The sequence below is a fragment of the Lissotriton vulgaris genome, chromosome 5 (assembly GCF_964263255.1).
Source record: "Lissotriton vulgaris chromosome 5, aLisVul1.2, whole genome shotgun sequence".
NCBI lineage: Eukaryota > Metazoa > Chordata > Amphibia > Caudata > Salamandridae > Lissotriton > Lissotriton vulgaris.
In genome coordinates this window covers 419,454,523-419,477,187 of record NC_141693.1, presented here as the reverse complement: position 1 = coordinate 419,477,187, position 22,665 = coordinate 419,454,523, and the positions used below count along the sequence as shown (strand labels likewise).

The following is a 22,665-nucleotide window of genomic DNA, read 5'->3' as shown; positions in this document are numbered from 1 at the left end:
CCACGTTTTCCACTGCCTTAGAGTAGGTTTGCCACGTTTTTGTTCTACACATAAACAATGCATGTTTTGCTATTATTACGTTTGGTTCGATTAAAATTAACCCAGAGAAAAGTTATATTTAAACTTGTAAAAACAATATCAAAATGCAAAGCAAATACGTTTGTCACATTTTTTTTAATTATGCTAACAATAAGGTTAAGTATGATCGTAGTTGCCTTCTTTTAAAAATATATTTCAAAATGTCTTAAATAATGCAGTAAATTTATAAATCTGCCTACAGCGTTTCCAGTTAACTATTACACCATCATTCATCTTGAACAGCGCTGTATAAGATATTCACTAAACTGGAGCCTAATAGAGGCCCCAATTGCAATAGTGTTTCCTCTAAGCCACCAAAGATTTATCTAGACAAAACAGTATAAGAGTCCTTAAGAGCAGATGTTTCCTGTTAGCTTAAATTCCAGTTGTTCTTTTTAATCCCAGACAGATGGCAGCCCTACACAGCGCATGGTTAGCCGAACTTCAATGCAACAGAGAGGAAAGCCTGCTTCCTCACTATTACCACCCGAATGTACATGGCCATTAGGTGCCCCATTTCTTGTTAAGCCTTCGCTTACGCCACACCCATGGGTACCCACTGCCATCACTGTCCAGAACATAACAATCATACACCTTTGTTGCCTCAACACACAGACCACCATCTGCATTCCCTGACACAGCATGCTGGTAACCCTCACCCATCACTGCTATACCACAAATGTATACATCTAGGACATCTTTTATAACCGAAAAGCAATTCCTCACTCCCCATGCAGATAACCTTTCAAAATCATAGGTAGTCAATTACGGTAGTCTTTCAAAATCACTGCCTCAAAAGAAGGTATCACATCACTATTACATCTGCGCACTTGGTTTTTTTTGTATTGTGCTGTTTGGCATTTGTGTAGTGCGTTACCATGGCCCTATACGACTGTTGGCGGACTGGGCATACCACAGCAATTGGTTCCTGGATTTTGCATCCCTGTCTAGAGTCTGGTTCATCCAGTGATGATCGGTTCTGGGTAAAATGTCAGTTTTTGGTTGGTGGCGGCATCGCATTCAATGAGATCTGATTTTGTTGTCTAAGACCCCCTGCCGGAGCACATTTTCTCGTTGCTTTTGCACCCAAGATCCTACCGCTGTTCTGGTAAGTGGGTACCCTCCACCTTCAATGTGAGAGGTTGGGTTTTGTTATTTGTATTTGTAACACCTGAATCTCACCTGCAAGGGCATTTTGCGCAGAATAGAAAGTTATTTCCTGGATGTTCAAAACTAAGGTAGTTAGAACAGCCACACTTTAGTTTCTTTCTGAATTCCAGTGTAGCCAATAGAGAGAGGAAGCTATTTCCAAGCATTAAGAGCCAGGTAGGAAAAGGAGCGCGTGCCTCATCTAGCACGCCATATGCAAAGCCGGCGAGTGAGCAGGTGAGTCGCGGAGCGAAGTTGTCTGTAAGGAACACGGAGGAGTATGTGGAAGGGTCAAGGTTGTGAAGTGCTTTGTAGATATAAATAAGAAGCTTGTAGAGAGAACGCTTATGGGCAGGCAGCCAATAAAGATTATGTAAGTGGGCGCTGACGGTGGTACCAGGAGGCAGCTTGAGCCTGCCAAATTTGTTCTGGACCAGTTGAAGTGTGTTGATAAAGTCTACAGAAATGCCAACTTATTGGAAATTTCCGTAGTCCTGTCTACTTGTAATGAGTGCTTGGGGCGCTGTTTTCCATGCCTTCAGGGGGCAGCCATTTAAACATTTTTCTGAGCATTTTGAAACTGTTAAAGCAACAGGCAGACATCGCAGTGACGTGGTTTACCATAGAAGGCTATCATCAGCAAGGATGCTCGGATTTCTGGTCATTTCCAAGGGCTGAGGGGAGGGTCAAGGCTTGGTGGGGGTAGGCGGGTGGGCACCATGCAGTGGTTCAGAGAGACGTAAATCTACCAAATAGTGCAAGCTCTGTTTTCTCACGGTTTAGCTTTAGGCAATCACTGCACATCCAATCAGCAACCGCAGACATTCAGTGCATGACATTAGTCTGGGTAATTGCTGTGTCTACTGAGAGAGGATCAGCTGAGTATCATCCAGATAAGAGATAACATGAAACGTACCGAGAGATCTAATGCTGAATGTCAAGAAGTGTAATATAAACATTAAAAAATGTGGTGCTCATGTAAGATCGCCAGGGCACCGTGCACAAAAGTTTGGAAGCATCTAACTGAGACAGGGGGAGACGCACCGATTGGGTCTGGTGAGAGAGGAAAGAACAAAACTATTGAAGAGCAGAATTACATACAAGTGAATTGAAAAGGCACCTGAGTTCAGGGATGTGCAGTTCTCGGTGAAAGGCGCCACAAGATCTAAATGAATAAGACCAGCAGTAACACCCTTATCATTGATAAGTCAGATGGCTTCCATGGCTATAACGAGGACACCTTCCGTGCTATGATTGGCGCTAAAGCCAAATTGTGAGGGATCGAGTTGAAGGTGATGCTCTTGGTAGCTAGTAAATAGCTGGTTGACTAGTTTTTCCAGGCCTTTGTCTGGGTAAGAACTAAGAAAGTAAGGTCTGCACTTGGAAATGGTCATAGGATCAGCAAAATGCTTTTTAAGCTAAGGCAGGACAGTGCCATGTTCTATTTAGTAGGTAAATGGCAGCCAATAGCAATAGTTTTAAAAGGGCAGTGAGTGTGGGGTCAAGGAGTTCATGACCGAGAGAAAAGATGTAGTGCGGACACAGGTCAAAAAGGGAGCCAGATTTAACAAAACTCATTGACCTCATACCTCTTTCATTGTAGATGAGTCGGACTGGACATGGCTGGCCCGAAGATGTAAAGGCGGGGCATACTAATGAAGTCGATCGAAGCTAGAGTGGGTTGTGGGGAGAAAATAAGATACCTTTGCTAGAATATATCGTAGAAGTAACACAAAGGTCAAACCAGAGATCCTGGGATGGGGCAATGGAGCAGGTAGAGCAGAGGGAGTGGTAATTTCCTTGACAGTGGTGAATATTTCCTTGGTGGAATTGCCGCTTTCCTGGGTTTGGAAAGACTTGAGAGGCACATGTTGTGTTTTGTTGAAATATTTGTTATTGAATTTTGCACTGCTAGTTTTAATTCAACATTGACACAGTATTGATACATGGTTAATCCACCCATAGGAGACTGCCACAGTGTAATCAATAATGAACAATGCAATATATAACTTTCAACAAACCCCCCCCCCCACACACACACACACACCCTACAGTCCAGCGGAATAGAATTCAGCAGCGTAGAATGTAGTGGTATACATAAGAGTGTTGCACAGTAGAGTGCAGTGGTGTGGTGTAGAATATAGTGTCATTGAGTGCTGTGGCATAGAGTGGAGTGCTGCAGAGCAGAGTAAAATCTGAAATGATGCTGTCCGGAGAGGCAACTTTGAGATGATCCCCCAGCTGGTGGGGGCTGAGGAACTAGGATCAGCCCCCCCCCCCTAAACAGGTAGTGAAAAATGTAGGAGTGAAACTATACCAAAAACTTACATTAGAGGAACATGTGAACAGCACAACCGGGGCATGCTACCACACACTTGGCCTCCTCTGAAGGGTCTTCCCTCTCCTGCCAACATCTGTACATAAAACTCTAGTTCAGGCCCTAATCCTCAGCCGTTAGGACTATTGCAATGCCCTGTTGATCTCTGCAAAGGAATCCTCCCTCAGCAAACTGCAAGTGGTCCAAAACACTGCGGCACGCCTGGTGACCAATGCCCCCCCAGAACCGCATCTACCCCTTTACTTCAAAAACTACACTGGCTCCCAGTGAAAAAGAGAATAAAATGTAAAGTCTGCTGGATGGTATACAAATCTCTAAACAACATGGGTTCTAGCTATCTGACTAAAAAGCTGGTCAGATATATACCATCCAGACCCCTGCGGTCGGATCACCAGGGACTCCTCCATACTCCGCGCTTCAAACTAGCCCACATGGGCGGAACAGCATTCTCCTACCTTGCCCCACGATACTGGAACCAACTCCCAATCCAGCTACGCCAATGTACCAACTTCCTGGCCTTCAGAAAGTTGCTGAAAATTGCACTGTTCTAAATTATCTCCCAGGGTCAGTCACTAGCAGTCACAGCGTGGAGAAACCCCAATGGGGGTGATACGGGCACCTTAGAATTCACATTAATAAATAAATAGAGTACAGTGAAGTCATGCCGAGTAGAGGGGTGTTGAGTGCAGTGGCGTAGAGTGCATTTGCATAGAATGCAGTAGTGCAGATTAGAATGGCACAGAGTAGTTTAGGAGAATGCAGTGGTGTAGAGTGGTTAGAGTTCATTGGCATACAGTACAGTGATGTGGCGTAGAGTGCAGTGGTGTACAGTAGAGCGTAGTGGTAGAGTAGAGTGCAGTGCAGTGGGTTGGCATAGACTGGACTGGTGCAGAGTGCATTGGTGTTGAATGATCAGTGGTCTTCAAACCTTTTAATTCACCCTCCCCCCATGTAAAAAGCAAAAGAAGTTGTTATCGGGCCACTCTAGAAGTTTTCACAATTATTCTATCCAATTATCAATGTTTAAATATGTCTAAACATATTTAAACATTGCAGTTAAGTTCAGTTACCCCTTTTAAAAAATCCAAACACATGTTTGCCAAACATACTATTCTGGTTAATGCATTGTTAGCAGCATAATGCTTCTCTTGGCCATAGCCTGTGCCCCTCCGGGTTCAAAAAAGGGCTACCCAGTGGGTCCTGACCCCCCACCCCTCCCAATTTTAAGATCTCTGGTGCAGAATGTAGCAGAGTGTCGTGGAGTAGAGTGCAGCAACATAGAATTCAGCAGCGTAGAATGCAGAGGCACACATTAGAGTGCTGCATACTTGAGTGCAGTTGTGCAGAATAGAGTGGTGTAGAGTAGCAGTAGCAGGGAGTGGAGTACTACAGAATGAAGTAGCGCAGAGTAGAATGATGCATAGTAGAGTGGCATAGAGTGCATTGGTATAGAATGCAGTGTTGCAGAGTAGAGTGTCTTAAAGTGCAGTGCTGTAGAGAGCATTAGCATAAAGTGCACTAGCGTAGAGTACAGCGGTGCAGAGTAGAGTGCGGTGGCGCAGAGTACAGTGGTGTAGAGTGCAGTGGCATAAAGTAGATTATTTCAGAATAGAGTGGAGTAGTGCAGAGTACAGTATAGTGGCATACAGTAAAGTGGCATAGAATAAATGAGTGGTGTACAGTGGATTGGCATAGAGTTGAGTGGTACACAGAGTGTAATGGCATAGGGTGTATTGGCATAGAGTGCAGTGTTGCAGAGTAGACTAGAGTGGCCTAGACTGTAGTGGTGTAAAGTATAGTGATGAAAGAGTGCAGTGGTTTAGAGTAGAGTGGCTGAGAGTTCACTGGCATAGAGTAGGGTGGTACAGTGTATGGCAGAAAGGCGTGGAGTGCAGTGGCAGAGTGTGGAGTGATGTAGAGTGCAGTGGAGTGGAGTAAAGTGGAGTGGTGCAAATTACAATGCAGTGGCGTGGAGTGGTGCAGAGTACAGTGAAGCGGCATGGAGTGGTGCAGAGTGGAATGGTGTAGAGTGGAGTATGGATGGTGTGGTAGCACACTGCCATTACAAATAACACATTTTCAATTGAAATGAGCGTTACATTTTTACTAATAAAACTATACAGTTTACAAATACTTCCACATATCATGTAAATGCGTGCTAGAAAAAAACCTTTTCTACCCCCAGTATCCAGAAAAGTTGTCACATAAATCCTTTCACTTTGAAGTCAGAGAAAGAAAAGTAAGTGCCAAGCTCTCTCAGCCTGACATTTGACCTCTGTCTTTGAATGCACAACAAATGGGTCAAGATTTACATGCCTGTTTACAGAAAGTTGCACTTGTGGAAAAATACAGGAAGAGGTAGTGTGAAAAGGCTGGACAGCCTAAAACAAATAAAGCCAACCAATAGAAAGCCTGAGAATGTGAGTTACAGACCACAAAGTCAATGGTAAGCAATGGGCACAATGAATTCCCAGGGAAGCTGTTAGGATGTCCCCAAGATGTATTTAGCAAATCAGACAGCTGCTCTGTCTGATTGTCTTTGACCTAAAACAATGGTGTCTGTTCCATAGGTGTTACTAGCACCATAAGAAGGCATGCATGTTTCCACACTCCAGCATCACACTTCGACTCTATAAGAGGCCGCGCACACAAGGCTGACATCCGCACCGATCACGTGACAGTACCAGACACTTAAGAACTGAAAATAAAGAAGCAGAGATGGAATATTAATATCGCTGCTCCTAGAGTCAAACACAGAGTGTGGAGCGGTTACAGAAGGGAGCGCTCTGAAAGGTCCAAGCGCTAGAGAGAGCAGAGCCTACCACAGGCACACAAAGATAACGGCACAGCAGGAAACAAGAGAGAATCGTATCCAGATGGTGCAGGCATGTAAACTATCAGATGTAGAAATGCAGCCTTCAGACCAGGAGCCGCGCCAAGCCAAAACAAGATAAGTGCTTCCAAGGTCGGGAAGAAATCACCCTCTTCCTAGGGTTATTTTGCTGTCGCACAGTGATGCAACAAGCACAGGGCAGAGAGGAGAGCTAGAACACAGGATTGGCTCAACATTAGAGTCCTGCAGGGTGAAACTAGCCTGTATCGGAGCTCTATCCTACTTAATGTCGATATTGTATGTGTTACCCTCCTTCCCTCCTTTCTGTAAAGCGCTCTGACATCCTTCGGGATCTTGTTCGCGCTATATAAAACTTTATAAATAAATAAAATAAATAAGTACAACACTGGTTTCCATCCACGACAATGCTTATTCGAGCAAGAATGCCTGAGCATTGCTTGAAAGACACTGGTTTGATGGCGCTCATCTTTAAAATAAAAAAAAAACAACTAGAGAACTTGTGCTTTCAGCCTAGAAGCAGATGCTCACGCCTCTAGCTCCAGTGTGTTTAGAACGTGTCGCATCCTGTCTATACAGGTCTTAGGGCATAAAGATTGCTCTTTACATTGCATCCTGGGAGCTGTAGTTTTTGGTTGCATAATCAGATCCACTTAAAAACTGCTGGTGATCTAGTGCTTCTGTCTTGAGAATGGGGATTACCCCTGAAAGCAGACAATGGCTTCAGACAGGCACTTCTCTTGGCTGCACAGTCCAGACTGATCACCCTAGCACCCCGGGGGCCACGGCCGCAGATCAAAACATCAGAAACCAAGCAGGGCAGAAACCTCTGGGATTGAGCACTACCACTGCTCACACTCGCCTGAGATGTGAGCACTAGTCTACGTCCCGTTGCTCCTCCCTCGCAGTGAGGGGGTTGTTGCTCAGATCTAGACTAGGTTCTTGACGCGAGGAGGCACCCCTATGATGAAGCATGACACCTCTGGTGTGTGAGGGGAACCGTCCTTAAGAGTGATCCCCTTCCAGTGCATGGCTAACAAAGTCCACTTGTACCTCAGACCCTTGCCCGAACCCGTAGGTTCTTTTTGTGATGGTTACTAAGAGTGGGGAGGTTGCTCACGCAGGTCTTTAGAATACCCCTATGCACACATGGAGGGCTAGGAGATTTAATCTCTGAGGGAAGACTTGTGTTTGGGTGCGGGAGCAACTGATGGTCCTTTCAAATAGGTTCTCATAGGGAAAATACTAAGTGCCCTTCAACTAAACAGAGGCACCTTACACGGAGGAACACAAGCGAGAAACTCCGGGCTGTTCCCATTAGAAGTAAAGATCATTTGGGGATAATCCTCGTTGGGAAGTTATAAAACATATGGCGTTTATATATGTCCTAGGCTCAGGTGACATTGCTGGCACCATCTTAGAAATGTGTGTACAACTGTGTTATGTTCCATTTTAATCTGACATGGGCTACTGACTCGTTTTCTATTAAAACATACGGTTTATAATTCTTAGAATCAAAGGCTGCAATTTCCCGTATCTGGGAAAATCGCCAAGGTGATTGTTTGCATCACCTTTGTACAACAGCGATTTAATTTAAAAAGATTTTAGGAACATTTGACTAAATATTTCTTTGGTCTACGATGCCAGCAGAACACTTCATGCGTGGTGGGTAAATAAAACTGTCCTTATGTCACCCTTTGGCCTTCAGTAGCACGTGACAACAGGGTGCCAGGGCTGGAAGCTGCAAAGCCACTACAGGTACAAAGTTTCTTACATCATGGGAGGGCATGAGGGTCTGAGCTGGCCATCAGCTGAGGCAGTTTTCAGGTCACGCCTGGGACTTTAAGCTCCATCCACTCTCTTCTCATATTTTTTATTGACTTGTGTCATTGTCCACTGGAAACTGTAGCTTTTCATTGATCAATAGGCTTAGTGGTCCCTCCTTACTACCGCCTTGTCTCATTTAGAAACCTCCCATGAGGACACCCCCTGTTACGTGTGTTATTACCTGGTAGGCTTTAATTACAGCCTCCGAGCACTATTTTCTCAAACAGCTTTGTCCAGTCTGCTGTTGCAGGCAGGACGCACTTTCTCCTAACACTTTAAAAAAAATCTTTATAACACAGGCGCATTCGCGAGAGTTTGAGCTATTGGCATTGTAAATGGCAATGCCTTTTATTTATCTGTTTTAAAAACAACACATAAATAAAAGGAATTGCCATTTACAATGCCAATAGCGCTTGTAAATGCAAGACCTGTCGCATTGCAAATGTTTGTTTTATGTACAAACGAGACAGAAAGGTTCCTCACAACAGCTGACCTTCCTCCCGCCACAACACCCAAGTAACCCACCCCGGTAACCTCTACAGCACCCAAACATCGCTTCTCTATCACTGTCACGGAACCTAAAAAAAAAAAATGGATACTTGTATAGCGCACTACTCACCCGCAAGGGTCTCAAGGCGCTTGTACGAATACCGCTGTGGAACCCATCCTGGCTTTCCCTGTGAGGCGTCCACTCCTGGGCACCCCCAAGGTGGAGGCCAGGCATCCCTAGCATTGTGGGGGCCATTGTGGAGATTAAGCAAGCTATTGCCCAGAGTTGCAGAGTGGGACTCCATGATTGGAATAGGCACCGAGGCGAGAATGATCAGGTCCGTGGAATTTTGAGCCCAAGACCCACTGAGGCGGAGAATTGAACCCTGGTCCCAGGCCAGACCTCTGCATCAGGGTCTGCCGCTCTAACCATTGAGCCACACTTCTCCCTTCTTCCTAAATCTCTCAACACTGCTAGAGCACGCATGGTGTACCCCACATCATTCCTTGGGTGGAATGAATTCGGCCCTCCATTTTCAGAGCTACTACATTCGGATAATTCCGCACAGCCGCAGCCTTGGCGAACATTTAAACCTCTGGCGATGAGATGGCTTTGGGATGATAGCTTTCCAGCAGTACAGGGAATATCCACCATTACTTTTACAAGTCCCAGGAAAACCCTTCTCCTTGAATGTCAAGGGGACAGTTACAAATAGCAGGGAATCTTTTTAAAGAGCTTTGCTAAAGCTTAGAGTGGGACTCGGCTAACCCCACTGTATCTGGAGGTTGAAATGTTCCAAATATCAGATTCAGCGCTCACATTGCTGGCTCCTATTGAGCAAAAACCCTCATGCAGGAATTGATATCAAAGCATTAGTGGAAATAACCGACAACCCTCTCTAATAATGCATGGGCACTTTATGCCAAAAGGAATTCGACTGGTTTAGGGGGTTGGGTGGGCAGTTATTTTTGGTCCAACCTAGCCTCCATCACCACTGTTGCTACTCTAATGTCAAGGTTACAGTTTTGAGTAAAAATTGAAAGCGCGCATTGCACAGGCAGACTAGTCCTATTTGACTGCTTGTTACCTTCTGTCAAGCACATGTGGGGGTGAGAGGCCTGTCTTAATGTGGTATTCCCGGAGGCACGTCGCACTTTACATCTCAAATCCCGTCGGGGGGTTTACCCTACCAGAGGGGACATGTCCACATTTTTTACTAACTCATCTACTAGTTAACTGTGCGATTGTGATATTGGGGAGACAAATTGTATTGCATTTTTTATTACTTTGTACTAAAACTCAAAACCCGTAGCAAAAAAATGCCAGTGCCGCTTTTTAAATTGTTTTCCATTACAACAAGTAATAATGCACTTGCACCTTGTCATAGAACGAATACTCCACTGATTCGTCGGTCTGTAGCAAGCTGCCTAGGAGACCCATCAAGGCAGGAGACTGGAGTTAGTCTTATGTTACTTTTTCTGTCACTGGATTCACAGTTTATTTTGTAATCCTGATCTATGAAATAGGTGATGTGCATTTCTTTTAACTTTTATTTTTTTTAAAAAAAAATAGTATGTTTAACTTTATAGTGATCATTTTATAATTGTAATTGTTGTGACATGGGCTGCAACCCGTAAACTATGAAGAGAATGTCAAGTAGAGTTCGTGCCAATTCAATTAATTTGTTTAAGAGGCAAGAAGATATCAAGAAATATAGAAACTAGTTAGGAAGGAGATTTTATATTTTTTTTTACAAGTTGTGGGGTTTATTGGCATTGCTGGATGTAAAAGAGTTGCTGTGATACCTCACCCTTTGCAATTAATTTACTCTTTTGTCTTTTTGTATGATTCTATTTATCTTGCAGACTATTGTATTCTAACTATGAAATGTATAAGATTATAGTGTACAGATAGCATCTTCTTCTAATGAGAGAGCTTGTCCATAGCACTTGCTCACCAAATGCATTAGGCATTGAGGAAACCGGCATGGGAATATATGATGTACATACTGGACTGCTATTATAGCAAGACACACAACTCGACTATCTGATGTCTCAGCCTATAGGATGATGATAACCTGCACCACTCCTAGCACCCGGAGCAGCAGCCCAGCAGCCTGAGCAGCCACTAACACATTTGCTAACATGCTGATGTGGTTGGGTCACTTCTAAACCCACTTCTTTAAAATTGCTACTTGTTGGGTGTTGAGGCAGCCAGGGCACTGTGGTTAGAGGGGAGAAGTCATCCCTTTTATGTGGTGTGGAGTGACGGAGGGAACCACCATTTATTGCGCTCCTTTCTTGTGCCGCTGATGTCAGCACTCAGTGAATTGTGCTGCGTGTGTTATGTTACAGTGTAAATGTCTCCACATATTTTCATGTTACATATGAACATAGAACACTTGAAACTAAAAGCTCAACAGAAAAGGTAAGCACTTTCTTCCTTTCTCCCATCATTTTTACGAACTCTGGGATGGACATTTGTATCAGACGCAGCTCACCTGTCAGCCATCTAGTCAAATAGTACAAATCAGCTGTCCTTTTGCAATTCCTTCGCTGATGAAATCTGAAACAATGTAACAGATTGTGCCACTCAGTTAACATAACGTGTAGTTTTTAAGCGCACATTCACCCGAGTGTATCTTGGCGCTCAATAACCAATGTTTGTTACCCAACTCAATGGTACTCATTTGATCGACCTCAGAAGGATGAGAGGCTGAGTGGACCTGTCGAGATTTGAACCAGTTACCATAAGGTCGAGCACAGTCCCATACAGTGGGTTCATTAGTCCTCTAAGCCACCAGAACCAGCTAGATTTAGAGGATGGAGGTTATGGGGCACCTGCCAAAAATAAGTAGATGGCCTCTGTGTCCACCTCTTACATCCTTTACCTCCTTCAAAAGCTGTGGGGTGCGGATGCTGGTTTTACCAATGATGAAGGCCACGTCGAATCTGCTGTTATGCAGAGCACCCCAAACCTTAACTGGTTGCCTTGACAAATTTGGGTTGGGCCTAGGTGTGGGCGGAAAATCCGTTTCGCTCGCGGATTTTGCGGATTTTCGGGAAATTCGCAATCCGCGAGATTCGCGAATCTCCCGCAAAATCCGCAAATCCGCGAGCAGCGGATTTTGCTCGCACTGCTCGCACTGTTCGCGTGAGTTCGCGGCTTCCCAGTACAACTTCGCGCCCCGCGAATAAGTGCAAAATTGCAGAAATACGATCTAATCAAAACTGAAACTACTTACCAGGTTCAAAAGTTCAGGCTCATCATTAGTAGCCATTTCCTGTAGTGCTTGCTGAGGGGCCCCTCCAGAGTTCAGTTGCCAGTTGCAACTATTATGTGACCCTGCTCTGAACCTCAGAATAGTTACACATATGCCACAAAGGTCCTGAATTACAGCTAAGGGAGACAAGCAGGAGCCAGGCTGGCAGTTCAAATCCATTAATCAGCCCCTAATTCATTATTGTCAGTTGGGGCAGGGCAGGTGTTGTAACTAATTTTGCAACAATGAAAGCACTTAGCAAGTGCAAAAGTTCACTAATCAGGAAGCACTAAGGAAGCAGGTGCCAGCTAAAAAAATATTCTGTGACACATTAATCAGCCCCAAATTAATTCAGGTCACTTGAGGCAGGGAAGGTGTGCTTGCGTTGCCACAATAATGTACACTGACTGGACAACCAGAGGGTGCTGTGATGAAACAGAGGGTGGCATGGGTGGGCCAGAGGGTGGCATGAGTAGTCAGAGAGTGGCAGTGGTGACAGAGAGTGGCAGTGATGAAGAAGAGTGTCCCAAACAGGCTGGACACGTAGAAACAACAAGTTCGCGAAACTTGCGACCCGACAGGTAAGTTCGCAATTTGCGACATTGTACAAAACCTTCGCGAACTGGCAGAAACCCGCGCAAACACACAAAAAAAAAAAAATCCGCAAATTCGCGAGAATTCGCGGATTTTGCGGATTGCGAGTTCGCAAATCCGCAAAATTCGCGAACGCGAGATTCGCAAAATTCGCCCATGCTTAGTTGGGCCTTCCAACACCGTATCCACGTGATGTGTTTCCCCATGCCTTGCCTGGTGGCAGCCCGGGGCAAACTTGAGAAAAACGCCCAACATGTCATTGATCTTTACTTCCCAATGACTCTCCCCATCCTTCCGCTTCCCCCAGCACCCCCCCCCCCAACCCCACCCAGCACCACTTTGCAGTTGCACTGGGATGTTGCTTTTGGGGTGGACCCAAACTGATTTGCATATAGTTGTTCCCCATGTGGAGTGGTTGTTTTAACCTGATGCCCCCAGGTATGGGCCTTTGGTCACTCATTTGATGAGGCCCAGCTAGACTGAAGCCAGTCGGTGGCCCCGTGTTTGTTCTAGATCCCCCCCCCCCCCCCCGCCCAGGAGCAGGCCAATCTTAATTTGCGTATGGTTGCGCTCCACCCACCTCTTTTCAAAGCTTTAATATGGATTTTAATTGTGTCAGCCTGAGTATTTTTCACATTCTTGAGAATTTTCAAAAATCCTTTACGTGGACTGGGAGGTGATTCTGATCGCATTGCTGAAATGCATGCAGAGCCTCAAAAGACCAGAGGGGTGCTAGCATTGCGTGTCAAAGAAACCTTGCTTTGGTTCAGAGAGATTTCAGAACACAGGGATCATTTCAAAAGGCTTCGGTGCATTGATATCTGTTAAGAGCCCCGCAGAACACACGGAGGGTGCCAAAGAGCACTGACATTACTGCATAGGCCGAAAGCACCGACATTGATTTATAGAGGCCCCAGAGTAGCAGCATTATTCTGAGGGTGTCTGCTGATGCACCCTGCCTCAGTTCAGAGGGGCCATGGAGCGCCTGGATCTATTCAGGAGAGTCAATCGGGCCCTGGCCCGAATGCATGGCCGGACAGATCATTTATTCCACCAGGCATTTCCCCAGTGGATTCGAGCCCTTAAAGACTGGTTTTGAAAGCCCGGGGCAGCTGCTGGTGTCCCTTTCACTTTCCTTAGCTACCCAAGGTTAATTATAGGTGTGTGCAAAGTTTGCTTAATTAGCTTTCAGTTATAACTTTCAGTTAATTACATGAAATTTCGTGAAAATTGTGTGAAATGATAATCCATCATTCCTGCCAAAAAGTCCAAAATAAAAAATAACCCCAAACAACTCGCGTCCTGGTCATGTGAGTTGTTCCTTTGCCCGCACGCTATATTTTTACGAACCGCAGCAAACTGGACCACCGACATAATTATCGGAATTTCGCGTAATGGTGCACCGCAGCCCCCACCCCCGAATTAGGTATATTGCCTCGGCGTAATTACAGTTTTGTCTCGTCTACTTAATTGCAGTTGACAGAGGGCTTTCAGTATAGAAGAGAGAGAGCAAGGGAGAGGAAAGAAGGCTAGAGATGAATGGATGAATGAAGAGCGGGGCTGGTTTGAGCATTGTTGGGAGGGCTGGTTTTGGTTCACCAGCCCGGCCCTGTGTAGATGTGACATAAATCAGTGGTTCACTGGAGCAAACCAATATGTGTCTATGGGTTCTCGCAGAGCCTGCACAGGCTCAAGCTAGGGGAACAACCAGATTATCTGCATACGTTTGGCGGAGTTCCCCTTTAGCACCTGCATCAGTTCAGAAGGGCCTTCTCTCAGCACTTGCTTCAGTAGAGAAGGATTTGAAGCATCTGCAGCTGTTCAGGGGGTCCTTGGCGCTTTTGATTTGGCTTAAAGAATACTTTGAGAACCTTCATATTTTCAAAGACTATCTAAATTCCCTGCATTGGTTCTTTTGGTCTCTGGATAATCCATAATGATTAATTGTATGTAGCGCGCTATATAAATATTCTGACTTGACTATTCTGACTTGACTTGACCCACGTGTGTTTTTCTTGTATGATGAGATTTTGAGACAGGGTGCCAGTGTAGAGAATACGTGCCTTTGTTTTATGTCTTTTGTGATTTTCTTCCTGATAAAAGGTGGTACTTTGAGATTCCTTGCCTTGTGAGTTATACAAAGCACCTTGAAGGAAGACCAGTGGAGGGTCTTCAACGCAGAGGAGCTATTGTGTTGCGGCTTTGCATGTAGGAAGAGTCGAAAAGCAAAGTTCTGAATTCACTGTAATCTTGTCATGTTGATAAAGTGAGCCACGATGTGGACCAATTGTGTAATCTAGTTTTGATAGTATAAGAGAGATTGTTGATTTGACCCTGTGGGGGAATCCTAGGTGTGAGAAGATGCGTTATAGCATTTTCATGGTAAGAAAGCTTGGTCTGGATAGCTTATCCACTTGGGTATTCATGGAGAGCTTAGAGTTCATGGTAATTCCAAGGTTTCTTACTTTCTTGGAATTTTCTGTGGTGGTAATAAATTGTCAGGTCCAGAGGAGAGAGGGTCATACGTTTTCAGTCCCCACAGGTAATATTTCAGTTTTGGAGGCTTTCCATTTCAGGTGCAACTCAAGATTTCAGGGGCAACTCAAGATTTTTGAGTTTCCAATGGTCTTGAAGCTATCCAATTTAGAGTGTGTATGTGTGTTGTATGCGTACTTATAGCTGGTGAACTCAAAAACATTTGTCAGTTCTGGTAAGGATTTCATGTAGATGTTGAAAAGGAGGGAGGAGATGAAAGAGCCTTGAGGGACTCATGCGTTTGAGCTACAGCGTTTTGACTAGAATGGAGTAGTATGGATTACATTTGTTTTATTGTGTAGATAAGATGTGATGCAAATGAGAGTGGCACCCTCTATGTCACCTTCCTTGAGTCTTCGGATTAAAGTATCATGATCCGCTATGTCAAAGGGAGCTGAATGTTCCAAGAGAGGTAGCACAGCTACCCCATTCTGGTTCACTGTGTTTTTAAGATTGGCCCACATGGAGTTTAGGGCTGATTCAGTTCCTCTCCCTGGACAGAATCCCATTTGTAAGTTGGAGAGTTTTCTTCAGTAAATTATGACATCTGAGTGAAGGCTGGTCTGTCTATAAGTTTGCCTTAGAATAGTGTGCTTACTGCAGGTCTGTAATGATTGTGGTATTGAGAGTCCAGGTATGTTTTCTTTAATAATCAGCGTATGTATGTCTTTTGCGTCCTCTGGAAAAACTCCTGTTGTTAAGGAGTTCTTGATTAGTGTTCTGATTAGTCTGGCCCTTAAAGTTGTTCAAGAATGTTTTTTAAGATTTAAGGTGGAAAGGGGCTAAAGGAGCAACCAGTTGGCCTCCTAGCTTTGTCAAGAAGCTGAAATTTAGTTGGTGATATTTCTTTGAAGGAGTCCAGAGACTGAATTAACTGACCTGTGGGAGGATTTTTGGGAAATGGGTAGTGCTGTTGGGTTTTTGTATGTTAAGTATGCTTTGGTTGCGTAATGCGTTGACAGTTTTTGACAACATTCCTGAGGTATGGGATTGGTTCCTTCTGTGCATTTTGGATTGTGAATGTATTTAAAAAAATCTTTATGGAGCAATTTTGTTTTTTGAGTTCTGCTTGAGAAGTAGCTTTTTTTGATTGTTGACTTGTACATTTGTATACATCTATGTAGGCATATTTTGTTTCGAGGGTTGTTTGTTTTGCGACAGGCTATTTGAAGCTTTGCAATTTGTTAAACTTTTTTAAATCTGCATTCATCCAAGTGTTTTTTCCATTTTGATATTTTCTGTGGGATTAATATATCAAAAGCTTCATGGAGCCATCCTTAGAGTTTTTGAACTGAGAGTATTGTGTCGAGATCTATGTTGGATGTAAGCTGGGGTTCTCAGTCTTCTAAATTCAGTTTGGTCCAAAGTTGATAAGGAGTTGGGGAGTAAGCTGAGTTCTCCTGGGGTAAGTTGTGGTGTTTGTGTTGGAAAGCAACCAGCTGGCGGTCTAACCATGTGACAGGAGTAACCCTGTGGAAGGAAACTAGGTCTGAACTGGGGTGCAGAAAATTACATCTAAGGTGTGTCTTGAAATGTGTGTGGGATTGGGAGTGAGGTGTTGTAGGTTGAGCAGGTTTAGGCCTGTGAGGATTGTTGTGGGATGGGGCATATTAGGTTTGTCAAACCATGTGTTCAGGTCACTAAGGATGTATAGGGTTGAATATTTGATAAATAGGTTTGAAATTTTGTCTGGAAAGGTGTGTGGAAATGTTCCTTTGATAAGTGTTGTTTTGTAAAGAAGGAGAAAGTACAGGAAAAGGTGGGGTTTCATCTGATGAGGAGGGCCGAACAACCTTGTAAGGAAACATCCTCAGCTTAGATGAGAGTTGTTGCTTCCTTAAATATGATGGCTAAGCCACCCCGTCTTTGCCTATGCAATTTTGTGTAACATTTTGGTAGTGTGGTGGAACAGCTCCATGCAATACTGGAGCCATGTCTTTCAATAGCCATGATTCTGTTAAGAGGAGTAAGTCGGTTCTGCGCCTGTCAATTGATAGATGTGGTATTTGTTTTTGGTCATAGAATGAGCATAACTTAGGCAGTTTACTGGAGCGGTTTTCAAGGTGGTGTGAGTTTAGTTCTGTGGGAGAGTAAGTATTGTCCTTAGAGGCTGTAGGTGGTGTGCTATTGGTGTTTGTGTTCGCAGTAGCTGAACAGAAATTGAATTTTTTTGGGGTGCCATTGTCCTCGTCCAATAGGCTAAGAGAGCATCATTTAGGATATGTGTATGTGGTTGGGAGACTGGTTGTAATTGGGAGGATGGGCTGTGGAGTTGCCTTGGAATAGCAGCATTTTTGTGTGGTGGACAAGGGGGTGCAAGGTTATGAAGATTGTTCTGGAGTGACTTTATTCTGTGTATGTTGAAGGTGGAAGGGGTATGGGTGAGAGATGGTGGTGGAGAATGACTGTCTGGTTTATGGCTCTGTATTCTGCAATGAATGATAGACTGGTGAGTGAGTCATGTTGTGTATTTGTGGATCGAGTGATTGGTATCTTTGAACGTTCTGAATTTGCAGATATGTGGGATCGTTTAAAAAATCAAATATTAAAAATGAGGAGGTTCTGCCTATGAAGATTCAATGAAGAAACTTCAGATATTTCCAGAAATTTGGAATTTTTTTAGATTTGTAACTCTAGCTCCTTTTTAGGTCTCGCCTGAGCCAGCGCATGCGCTGTCCTGCGGGACATTTAGTAAGTGGCTTTTAAAAGTGCTGCCACACGCTTTTGCTGGCCTAGCGCTTGCGCGTGCGAGCATGCATGAAGTCGCCAGCTTTCACCGCCCGATCAGGCGCCATCTGGCTTTCCTTTATGGCTTTCCTTTGCCATGCGCACCACTCGCAAGCTCACCTTCTGCTCCTCCTCTGTTAACAGCCCCTCCCCTGTCACAGAGCACGTCTCCCGGCCGCGCGTCTGTTTTAGTTTTCGTGTGCTGTTACCACACTAACTGCTTTCTCATTGATGGCAATGGGAACATGTGGGTATTATTGATGGTTTCTTCTATAGATGGCCCAGTGCTGCCCTAGAACTACACCTATGTGATGGTGTTTAAATTATACTACAACTGTGCAATGTCTGCAGACAGCATGCTTTTATAGTTTGGTCGTCTGCTGCCACTCTCCTGATATACCTCCCTCGGTTTGTAAAACACTGGTGAAACGCGTCCTTCCAATTTTTTTTTTTAGACTTTGATATAGTTCGAACTTGACCCAAAGATATCAGAGGCTTTATATGAGCACCGGTTGCGTTACAGACGGCTGCATTAATTTTTTTGTTAGGCACGGGGAAATTAAGTTATCCTTCCCAGGATCACAGGATGTTGACGGTCCCTGCCAAGACTCGAACCCGGTTTCCCCAGCTTCTATGTAGAGCGCTCTAGCCGTTAGGCCACATCCTCTCCCTTCCTTATGCGTTTACCGTGGCTGCAGCGAGCAGCCTTGTATTGCCGCAGCGCTTTTAGTGTTCTTAGTGTGCCATGGCATGGCACTGCCTCACATATGGAGCACATTGAACAGCTCCCTTGAGTGAGGCCAGTTGAATTAGCAACCATTTCATGCTGTGTACTCTTGTTGCTTCTCTTGCAACATGCCCCCTGCCCTAGTGTTAGGGGTGGTCGGATTTGACCTCATAAACGAGTGTTCAACGTAGATTCCACAGGGCTAAATCGGAGTTCTCCTTACAGCATTTCCTATTGAACTCCATGAGAACTATGTTGAGTCCTTTTGTGACATTCCCTAAACAGCGTGCTGGGTTGTGTTGGCAAACTTTCGAGACGCTCCCTAAGTAAGTGAAAAGGGAGTCTCACCCACGAATCATTGCTTGGCTTACTGCTTGGTTAGTGACCACGCCCCTCTTTACTCAGCGTCCTGCTTTGTAAGGTTCCCGTAGTGTTCTTGGTTCCTGTCTGCCTTCCTGTTCAAGTTTGTTCCCTGATTCCTGAGCTCGTGGTATTTTCTTTGTTTCCCTGTTGGATTCCCGGTATTTCTTCCCTACCCTTTACCCCGAATTTCGCTGCCTAATCTGTTCCCGATACTTAGTCTCCCTGTCTCCCTTCCCTCTTCTCAGTTCTCCCCGGTGCCTTGCTCGACTTTCCGCCTTAGCGACTTGTTCTGTCCCTACGCCCCATTAATGGTGATTGGTTCGTCTTCGGGCCATTCTTTCCGCTCCGTTCCACTCGGTCCTCAGTTTATGAGTGGACGGAGGCTTTCTATGGGCATTAGCGTTTCTGTTTTTGTACATGTCCACGCGCTCCACTCTGTCTTCAGTTTACGAGTTGGACGCATTGTGCGTACTCCGTGTGTTGTCTTGTTGAGTGTACACCCGCTCCGCTCCGTCATAAGTTCCAAGAGTCGGACGTGGTGTGTGTATTTGTGCTTGTTGTGTGTTCTGTGTTTACCCACTCCGCTCTGTCTTTAGTTTATGAGTCGGAAGTGGGAGTTGTTGCCGTGCCACTTTGTCTTTAGCTCCATAAGTAGTACGAGTCTGTCATCTGCTGCTCTGGTGGCCCAGTCTTGCTCAGTCTTCAGTTTATGAGCAGGACTGGAATTCTTTACCTTCTTGCTTGGAGGTATCCCTTGCTGAGTAGTCATCCAGGTTCCCTTCACTACCTCCTGGTTCGTGACTTTTGACTACTCGCTTATGCTCTGACGCTCACCTGGTGAGGTAAGTGGAATTCTGTATTGAACACTTGTGTACTAGTCCTGAAAATTACTAGAGAGTTTAGTCCTATTGTATGTTTGGTTACAGCCATCTCCTGCCATCGAGACTGCAGCTACAACGTCCCTGCTGGGGGAGAGTTGGTATACTCCCTGGGAAATGCCCCCCACACTTTTTGGGAGCAACTGACTTTGAGTGAGTTATCTCTTCTCACTTGGGTCGTTGCTGTTTGGAAGTGTGGGGGACATTCATCTTTGCTCCTGTGGACTTCCATCCTCCTCAACAGGGAAGGACCCATACCAGAAAGCCAAGCCCATGTATATATATTCCACCTGAGCAAAGATGAATACAGACCGGAATACGGGTATCTCTGAACACACCCCTACAATGGAAGAGATCACTGTAGTATTAACGGAATTACAACAGGAAGTGGCCATGTTCCGCACAGAAAATATGAAGTTACAGGCGGAAGTAACACACTTACAAGCACAAGAGACAGGGGCCGTGGGTGGGTCAGGCACAGTTCCCAAGAGAAATTATATTCAACCAGCCCGTTTTTCTGCGCAAACAACCATGGCCAGTCCCCCTGCTGATGCATCAAACATGGTACCTCCTGTCCAAGTCACAGTCCATACACCTAGTCCCGTTCCCTTGGCTATGCCAGAGAGATTCACAGGAGACAGTGCGAAGTTCAATAGTTTCATGACCCAGTGTCATCTCCAGTTTATGTGTAAGGGGGCTGCCTTCCCAGACGATGCCGCAAAGGTAGCGTTTATTATTTCTTATCTAGGAGGAAACACCACCGAATGGGCAGTCCCTCTTGTAGAAACTGACGATCCCTTGTTATACAATTACAATGATTTTCAGCACAAGTTTAGAAGTCTTTTTTCCAAACACGCATACATGCAAGCCAGTGATAATGCCCTGCTTAATCTAAAACAGGGGTCCAAAGATCTCCTCACATACATAACACAGTTCAACCGGTTATTGGCCGAAACATATTGGCCTGAAAAAAAAAGAACATCGTTATTTTACAGAGGATTATCTGATGAATTAAAAGATATACTGGCGCAAATAGTAAATCCACCTGAAGATTGTCCTTCATTTATTGAGCTCATGGTGAAGTTGAATTATCGACTACAAGAGAGAAGAGGAAAAAATCTTGCATCGGATTTCCCAAGTTGGTGGTACAGAGATCCGACAAGAAAGAGATTAAGGACATGCCTGAGCCCATGCAGATTGGTGGGGTGAGAGGCCCTATCTCAGAGGAAGAAAAATCCAGAAGAAGGAAGAACAACTTGTGTTTATACTGTGGCAAGAGTGGCCATTATGCTAGAGAATGTCCCAGTCGTCCTTCTGTTCCTTCCAGGAAGATAGCCAGTGTTCAGGAAAACTACCAAGCTTGAGGAATGAGGGGATCGATTCTTCAAGTACATCTCTTTTTCAGATCTCACAAGACAAAAAGACCTTGACTAAACCAGTGAAATATTTCTTATTGAATATTACCCTCGTGATCACCAACCAAGACAGACATAACATGTCTATACTCCTAGACTCAGGAGCGACTGGAAATTTTCTGGACATACAGCTAGCCCATAAGATGAACATACCCTTCATGAACAAAAATAGGCCTGAACCAGTGAAGTCAGTGGATGGTTCTGAACTGTCATCGGGGTTGTTCTTAGTGTGTCATGGCATGGCACTGCCTCACATATGGAGCACATTGAGCAGCTCCCTTGAGTGAGGCCAGTTGAATTAGCAACCATTTCATGCTGTGTACTCTTGTTGCTTCTCTTGCAACATGCCCCCTGCCCTAGTGTTAGGGGTGGTCGGATTTGACCTCATAAACGAGTGTTCAACGTAGATTCCACAGGGCTAAATCGGAGTTCTCCTTCCAGCATTTCCTATTGAACTCCATGAGAACTATGTTGAGTCCTTTTGTGACATTCCCTAAACAGCGTGCTGGGTTGTGTTGGCAAACTTTCGAGACGCTCCCTTATTAAGTGAAAAGGGAGTCTCACCCACGAATCATTGCTTGGCTTACTGCTTGGTTAGTGACCACCCCCTCTTTACTCAGCGTCCTGCTTTGTGAGGTTCCCGTAGCGTTCTTGGTTCCTGTCTGCCTTCCTGTTCAAGTTTGTTCCCTGATTCCTGAGCCTGTGGTATTTTCTTTGTTTCCCTGTTGGATTCCCGGTATTTCTTCCCTACCCTTTACCCCGAATTTCGCTGCCTAATCTGTTCCCGATACTTAGTCTCCCTGTCTCCCTTCCCGCTTCTCAGTTCTCCCCGGTGCCTTGCTCGACTTTCCGCCTTAGCGACTTGTTCTGTCCCTACGCCCCGTTAATGGTGATTGGTTAGTCTTCGGGCCATTCTTTCCGCTCCGTTCCACTCGGTCTCCAGTTTATGAGTGGACGGAGGCTTTTTAAGGGCATTAGCGTTTCTGTGTTTATATATGTCCACGCGCTCCACTCTGTCTTCAGTTTACGAGTTGGATGCTTTGTGCGTACTCCGTGTGTTGTCTTGTTGAGTGTACACCCGCTCCGCTCCGTCATAAGTTCCAAGAGTCGGACATGGTGTGTGTATTTGTGCTTGTTGTGTGTTCTGTGTTTACCCACTCCGCTCTGTCTTTAGTTTATGAGTCGGAAGTGGGAGTTGTTGCCGTGCCACTTTGTCTTTAGCTCCATAAGTAGTACGAGTCTGTCATCTGCTGCTCTGGTGGCCCAGTCTGCTCAGTCTTCAGTTTATGAACAGGACTGGAATTGTTTACCTTCTTGCTTGGAGGTATCCCTTGCTGAGTAGTCATCCAGGTTCCCTTCACTACCTCCTGGTTCGTGACTTTTGACTACTCGCTTATGCTCTGATGCTCACCTGGTGAGGTAAGTGGAATT

The 22,665-nt window shown here is 45.0% G+C and overlaps 1 protein-coding gene across 2 annotated transcripts in view; it reads left to right on the top strand.

Moving 5' to 3' along the window:
- Positions 1-22,665, top strand: part of ARHGAP22 (Rho GTPase activating protein 22) — a 441,023-nt gene that overhangs the window by 274,219 nt on the left and 144,139 nt on the right. The gene's annotated exons all lie outside the window — the stretch shown is intronic.